Consider the following 5,664-nt stretch of genomic DNA (forward strand, 5'->3'; position numbering starts at 1 on the left):
CACAGAAGGACTAGCACTAGAACTTAGATGGGCTAGGACTCAGATTCATGCAATCCGCATTCCCCCGGACCCAGAGCGCTTGGGCCCGGGGGATACAGCACCAGTCTAGAGGAGACAGCTGCTGCTTTAGACCCAGTATGTTTCAGATAGCCTCAGATGTACCTCAACTATTGAGCTGCCAGATTTACCTTCTCTCTTTTGCAATGACTGTAAGAATCTGATGCCATTTCTAAGAAATACATTTAGATCTTATACTTCATGTGTCGTCTCTGCCATCATTTCATCGCCTACGCCTTGTCGACCTGACTAGGACCCCTGTTTCTCCTGCGGGTTGAGGGAGGCCCAGATCGGCTGGCCTGCGGCAGGTGGCGCTGTGTGTGTAGCAGTTTTCTTCCTAGCTTAGAATGGACAGCAAGGATGCCCCTCACAGCCCTCCTATCTACAGGAGCTATCCCAAGATCCCTAGATCCTATCAGCTCATGGAAAGACTCACTTCCAGGTTTCTCCTAGATTGGTATGTACCTCTGTGTGGTGCTTAGAGAAGCTCCAAGGTAAGAAGATCCTCCATCCCCTAGCCTGGTGGACTCAAAACAGTGGTACTTCCATCTGGCAGCCTTTGACCACACTGACATTCTAACTAGAGGCTCTCCTCAGAGCTTCTTTATTCCCAAGTTTCCATATCCCAAATATGCCTATCAAGAGTGGTGACCAGGGCTGGAGAGATGGCTCAGCGGTTAAGAGCACTGACTGTTCTTCTGAAGGTCCTGAGTTCAAATCCCAGCAACCACATGGTAGCTCACAACCATCTGTAATGGGATCTGATGCCCTCTTCTGGTGTGTCTGAAGACAGCTACAGTGTACTTATATATAATAATAAATAAATCTTTGAGCTGGAGTGAGCAGAGGTCCTGAATTCAATTCCCAGCAGCCACATGATGGCTCACAACCACCTGTACAGCTATAGTGTACTCACATACATAAAATAAATAAATAAATCTTAAAAAAAAAAAAAAGAGTGGTGACCAGGAAGAAGAGGCTTCTCTAGGATCCTTACCTGGTGCTCTGGTGATCTAGCCTTGTCCACACTACCCTACCATAGTAGACAGGGTTTCTTCTTGCTATTGCTAGCTAGGGGACAGAGAAACGTGCAAGCTGGCTCCAAACAAGTCATCCAGTGCTCCCACCCATCTGATAAGCAAGTTGCTGCTCCAATAACTTGCTATGGATAACAGAGAAGCTCAGAATAGCCAGCAGCTGAAGCTGTTCCCTGTGCTACCCTGGAGCAAGGCATTCCCAACAGCAAGCCAGGAAGGCTGGTGGGACAGTTTGTCTTGTGGGCAGTATTCACACTCACTCTCTTGGGCCTGTGCAGCATCAGGAACTCCCCTAAGAGGCTGGGCTGCCCACCTCTGGTTCTCAGAGAGATGAGGAAGAGACAGTTTGAGACAGAGATAAGATTAGTAGAGGGACTAGCCCAGTGATGTCCCACTGAGTAGGGATGTGGGCTTCACTCATCTCAGGGCTATACTTAAGACCTGTGCTATGGCCTCCTTACAAACTGTAGAGTCCCACCCATATCCCATGTCCTTACTCTTCCTTAAATCCAGGCACAGATGACCAGCCTTGAACTATGCCCCCAGCCTTTTGCACTACACAGCCTTCCACATACCTTGCCACACAGCAGAGCTCACATGACTCAACCTTCTCTAAGCCTTGGAACTGTAGAGGATGGGGTTTGACTGAGTCATATCTCATCCACAGCACACTTGGCCTCAGAGCCCTACTCCAGTATTGACAGCTGTCCATCATTCTTTGATTCAGTGTCTTGGACACTTGGGAAGGGAAAGGGCTAACCACAAACACTGAGATCACACTATAGGAAGCAAGCGGGCACCTGTTCACCTCAAGCTGCTCTTTAGAATGGCCACTGGAAGTATGGACTCAATACTTCTTCCATGAAGATGGGCAGCCTGATGATTTGACAAGTCTGGCTCCTTCAGGTTCTAGATATGACAATGGTAAACTTACCAGTGCTTCCAATTTAGGCACCTAGCCCCCACAGCCAACAGCTTGGGAGGGGATTAAGACTGCTACACTTTATGTAAGCAAAAAGTTGGAGGGCTGGAGAGATGGTTCAGCGGTTAAGAGCACTGACTGCTCTTCTGAAGGTCCTGAGTTCAAATTCCAACAACCACATGGTGGCTGACAACTCATCAGTAATGAGATCTGATGCCCTCTTCTGGTGTGTCTAAAGACAGACACAGTATTCTTACATATATTAATAAATAAATCATTGAGTCGGAGTGAGTGGGGAAGCAAGCGGCTTCCACTTCAGCGAAGGTTGAACCTTCAGAGAAGGTTGAGTCATGTGAGCTCTGCTGTGTGGCAAGGTATGTGGAAGGCTGTGTAGTGCAAAAGGCTGGGGGCATAGTTCAAGGCTGGTCATCTGTGCCTGGATTTAAGGAAGAGTAAGGACATGGGATATGGGTGGGACTCTACAGTTTGTAAGGAGGCCATAGCACAGGTCTTAAGTATAGCCCTGAGATGAGTGAAGCCCACATCCCTACTCAGTGGGACATCACTGGGCTAGTCCCTCTACTAATCTTATCTCTGTCTCAAGTGAAGACAGAGCTCTCAAGTGAAGTGGAGCTAGCAGAAGTCCTGAGTTCAATTCCTAGCAACCACATGATGGCTCACAACCATCTGTATAGCTACAGTGTACTCATATACATAAAATGAATAAATAAATCTTTAAAAAAAGAAGAAAAGTCGGAGGCTAGTGTGACCCTCTTCCATGCTCCTGCCCTGGTTCTTCCTGGTAATAGTCTTCAGAGGATAGTTATAAGCTAAAGGAAGACCCATCGGGGAAGGAAGAAGCATGATGGCTTTGGAAAAACACTGAAATTCATTGATCACAAATAAATGTATCCTGTGTGACTGCCATTCACAGGATGATGTTTAAAATGTCTTGAAGGGTAACTCTTCAAATGCGTTTTCTAAAAGTTTACATACATATATATTTTAGCTATAGAAAATTGTCAGTCATGGAGCCACACAGTGAAGGAGGAAATCCTTCAATTTATTTGAATTTATTTGAATACATTGCTGCAGAATCTAGAGGTGTTCTTCCATATCCATATCATTCCTACAGGTAAAACAGGGAGGCCTGCTGGGCGATGGTGGTACATGCCTTTAATCCTAGCACTTGGGAGGCAGAGCCAGGTGGATTTCTGAGCTCGAGGTCAGCCTGGTCTACAGAGTGAGTTCCAGGACAGCCAGGGCTATACAGAGAAACCCTGTCTCAAAACAAACAAAACAAACAAACAAACAAACAAAACAGGGAGGCCAGGGGCTGGTGAGATGGTTAAGAGCACTGGCTGATCTTCCAGAGGTCCTGAGTTCAATTCCCAGCAACCATGTGGTAGTAGCTCACAACCATCTTTCTATAAGATGATCTGATGCCCTCTTCTGGCCTGTGAATGTATACGCAGCAGAGCACTTATAAAATAAAAAATTTCTTAAAAGCAGGCGGCGGGTGTGTGTGTGAGAACACATTTCTTGAGTTATGAGGCAAGGTCTAGTGACCTGTGACGTCATAGCAATGTGACAACTAATTCCTTTCTTTCCTAAGTGAAGGAAGAGCTCACAAATTCTGGATCTCAAGAACCCAAGAAGGATAAGGTCATCTCTTGATGACCAACAAAGTGTTGTAGGTCCAGAAACGTACTCAAGTATGTTCACCATGTGTCCTCCAGCTTACCCAGTGCAGGGCAGCATGTATGATAGCCAACGTCACAGGCTGACATAGACCTCAAGCAACATACCTTGCTAAAGATGTGTGTGCTTTGGGGACATTCAGTGCTTAAGTCTGGCTTCTGGAAGGCAAGCTGGAAATTGTAAGGACATTAGTACATAGCCTTTCACAAAGTGCTAAAGCTCACAGCCCAAACCTGGGCTTTCAGGTTCCCTTTCTCAGTGGCCTACCACATCTCCTGACTCTACCCAAGATAAGGGAGCAAGGAGTCTAGGAGGCAAGGGCACTATCCATTCATGACACAAAACCAGTCACCAATTCTTAGCTATGTCACCACCTCCAGCTCTGGTGACCATTGATTCGGCTCATCCATGGGATTGAGTCCTCCAGTCATCCCAGGTACTGACCCCACGTCCTGTTTGGTCCATACTTCTGTGTGCTTCTCAGCCAATTGCTGTCAAAGCCAGGAATTCCTCCTTTGGAGCTCAAGGACTACATACTCGCAAGACACACAGGTGAGAATATAAACTACACATGCTTTAAAAGTTATGAGTTTTGGAGGTGCAGTGCAAGGCCAGAGACTAACTTTCCTGTGCTTGTTTTATATCTTTATCAACCATTATCTTCCAAGTAGAGAGGAATTGTTTGGAAAAAGCATGAGATGACACTTAGGTTCGTACCTGAATACTACATGTCAAAATGCACAGATGTAGACTGACATGAAAGAACAGCCTTCAAGCGCACACCAGGGAGGTAGAAACAGGAAAACTGGGAGTCCAATACCAGTCTGGGCTACATGACACTGTTTTCCAAGTAGAGGAGCAGCTAACTTTTGTTGCAGTTAGCAGCTTGGATTTGTGTGTTTCATTTTTAATTTTCCCTTGCAAGAAAAATGCTGTGGACAAACATTAAAATAATAAGGAGCCAGCTGAGTGGGTAAAGGTGCTGGCAAACCCGATGGCCCGAGTTTGATCCCTGGACTCAGCAGGCAATGAATGGGCTTGCCCACAAGTTATCTTCTGACCTCTCCACAGATGCCTTGGTACACATCCTTACAGTTTTTTTTTTTTTTTCTTTTTCAGAGCTGAGGACCGAACCCAGGGCCTTGCGATTGCTAGGCAAGTGCTCTACCACTGAGCTAAATCCCCAACCCCTCCTTATACAGTCTTTAAGGAATGTTTAGCATGTGAGATTTAGTTACTAGAGAGAGTATATTGGATGTCTACAACTCTAAATTTAAGAATGAAGACATAAGGGAGAAATCAAGGAGTACCAGTCTGGAGGCAAGCATGCAAACCAAGTGATATATGGCTACTGAACAGTTCCTCCACCTGTCAGCTTCCAATTCTTACATAGTTGGGGACTGAATCTCAAGTTCTAGATGGAGCTATAAAAGTTTCTCTGTCCTTTTAGTACCCAGGGATACGTAAAACTGCAGCCTTTGGCTTCCACTGCTTAAAGCAGACCCCATTGATTTTCAGCTATAAGAGAGACAAGGCACATACAGCAGGGAAGACAAGAACACACAAGCTTGCTCAACAGGTGTTTATTAAGGCTTGTATTCTCCTAGAGGACAGGTATCCGATGTTGTCCACGACTCCGTACAGGCAGTAACAGCTCGAGGAAGTGACACGTTCTAAATACAAGTCTAAATAATACAGCTTAAATGTTAACTCAGAGGGTCTTTTGGAGTAAATAGTTTCGGAAGGTATCTGCTCTCTAAGACAGTAAGGATCCTCTACAGTGGGCGCGTGCAGATTCAGTATGCGAGGGCGTCGGGCATGAGCACCACTTCCATGCTAAACTCCAACCCCAGGTGGCGGTGAGCTCCTCCGAGGCTCCTCATTCCACATAACATGATAGCAAATTTGTTTTCTAAAGGATTTTTTGGGTTTTTTTTTTTTTTGTTT

General features: G+C 45.8%; 1 protein-coding gene across 1 annotated transcript in view; it reads right to left on the reverse strand.

Moving 5' to 3' along the window:
- Nucleotides 1-5,285: 5,285 nt before the first annotated feature.
- The window catches only part of Ythdf1 (YTH N6-methyladenosine RNA binding protein 1), a 17,720-nt gene continuing 17,341 nt past the window's right edge, over nt 5,286-5,664 (reverse strand). Inside the window, exon 5 of the mRNA XM_031373012.1 lies at nt 5,286-5,664. This exon is cut by the window's right edge and continues 927 nt beyond it. The gene's annotated coding sequence lies outside the window, so the exon portion shown is untranslated.

The sequence above is a fragment of the Mastomys coucha genome, unplaced genomic scaffold (assembly GCF_008632895.1).
Source record: "Mastomys coucha isolate ucsf_1 unplaced genomic scaffold, UCSF_Mcou_1 pScaffold15, whole genome shotgun sequence".
Taxonomy (NCBI): domain Eukaryota; kingdom Metazoa; phylum Chordata; class Mammalia; order Rodentia; family Muridae; genus Mastomys; species Mastomys coucha.